The sequence below is a fragment of the Pipistrellus hanaki genome (genome assembly GCF_964339955.1).
Source record: "Pipistrellus hanaki genome assembly, chromosome: 21".
NCBI lineage: Eukaryota > Metazoa > Chordata > Mammalia > Chiroptera > Vespertilionidae > Pipistrellus > Pipistrellus hanaki.
In genome coordinates this window covers 7,588,993-7,591,235 of record NC_140523.1, presented here as the reverse complement: position 1 = coordinate 7,591,235, position 2,243 = coordinate 7,588,993, and positions in this window count along the sequence as shown.

Sequence of the window (2,243 nt, the reverse complement as noted above, 5' to 3'; positions counted from 1 at the left end):
GCTGATGGATGATTCTCTCTCATCCGTGTTTCTAACTCTCTATCCCTTTCTCTTCCTCTCTGTAAAATATCAATAAAATATATTTTACAAAATTATATCTGATGCCCTGGCCAGTGTGGCTCAGTGGATAGAGCGTCAGCCTGTGGACTGAAGGGTCCCAGGTTCGATTCTGGTCAAGGACACATGCCTGGGTTGTGGACTCCATCGCTGGGGGGGGGCGTGCAGGGGGCAGCCGATGGATGATTCTCTCTCCTCATGGATGTTTCTCTCTCTCTCTCCCTCTCCCTTCCCCTCTGACATCAGTAAAAGTATATTTAAATTTTTTTTAATCTGAGTTTTGCTAGTGGTCTATTCATGATCAGCAAGACAGTACGTCTTCGGGGGTATTCTCTGAGTGACGGGCGGCCCATGGTAATTATGTATTCTTTCCAAAAACAAGTTTCCCAGGAAACGAAGAGGGACGAGGGGACAGAGAAAGGATGCCACTAGGAAGCAATGGCAGAATTTCAGGAAGTGAAACATTTTGCAGGACAGCTGGCCCAGGCTCATACACAACTGTGATCTTTTTTTTTTTTTTTAATATATTTTATTCATTTTTCACAGAGAGGAAGGGAGAGGGATAGAGAGCTAGAAACGTCGATGAGAGAAGAACATCGACCAGCTGTCTCCTGCACACCCCCCACCGGGAATGTGCCCGCAACCAATGTACTTGCCCTTGACCGGAATCGAACCCGGGACCTTTCAGTCCGCAGACCGACGCTCTACCACTGAGGCACACCGGTTTCGGCTCTTTCTTTCTTTCTTTTTTTTTTTTTTAATATATGTTTTTTATTTATTTTTTGCAACGAGGAAGAGAGAGGAAGAGAGAAGCTAGAAACATGGATGAGAGAGAAACATCGACCAGCTGCCTCCTGCACACCCCCTACCAGGGATGTGCCTGCCACCAAGGTCCATGCCCTTGACTGGAATGGAACCTGGGACCTTTCAGTCTGCAGGCCGACGCTCTATCCACTGAGTCAAACCGGTTTCGGCCACAACTGTTATCTTTGTTTTCTTACAATTAGTATCATTCTAGAAATGACTTCTGTGCCCTAACCAATGTGAGTCAGTGGACAGAGCATCTGGTGCATGAATTTGTGCATGGGTGGGGTCCAGCCAGCCTGGCCGGGGGGAGGGGACATGGGCGGTTGGCCGGCCTGCCTGCTGGCCGAACTCCCTATCCAGGGGACCATTTGCATATTAGCCTTTTATTCTATAGGACAGACACGTGTTTGAGCCCTGGGGCCATTTATTCCCAGTGGATTGGCTTCCCCAGCCTCATAGGGACCCCCTCTCCCCGCCTCGCGCATGCCCTCAGGGACATGCTGTGGCTGCGGGGGGGTCACGTAGCTCGTGTCCTGGGGCGGGCGGCCTCCCCTTCATCTCCCTGTGACCGTCCTCACCCCCAGGCCACACTCACTCAGGGGCCAGCTGGGCCCGAGGGGGTTCCTCTGTGGGAAGCCCTCAGCTTTGACCCTGGTGATGTCACCCCTGCGTCTCCCTGCACAGAACCTGCTGCAGGTCCCAGACTCACCTGGCGCGGTTCTCCTTTCCTGCGGGGAGGGAAGGTCTCAGCCCAGCCTGTGTGGTTCAGCGGTTAGGGGTCAACCCAGGAACCAAGAGGTCACAGGTCAGAGGTCACAGGTTTGATTCCTGGTCAGGGCTACATTCCCAGGTGGCAGGCTTGATCCCCAGTGACCTCCTGGTTCATAGGTCAATGCTCAACCACTGAGCCATGGTCTCTTTCCTCTCTCTCTCTTTTTAATAAGTTTTATTATTTTTTTATTATTATTTTTAAAAAAATATATTTTATTGATTTTTCACAGAGAGGAAGAAAAAGGGATAGAGAGCCAGAAACATCAACCAACGGTCTATCCACTGAGCCAAACCAGTTTCGGCTAAAAAAAAAAAAAATATATATATATATATATATATATATATATATATATATAATATATTTTATTGATATTTTACAGAGAGAAAAGGAGAGAGATAGAGAGCTAGAAATGTCGATGAGAGAGAAACATCGACCAGCTGCCTCCTGCACGCCCCCCACTGGGGATGTGCCCGCAACCAAGGTCCATGCCCTTGACCGGAATCGAACCTGGGACCTCTCAGTCCACAGACCGATGCTCTACCACTGAGCCAAACCGGTTTCAGCTAAAAATATATTTTTTAAAAATATATTTTTTTAAAAAATCTTG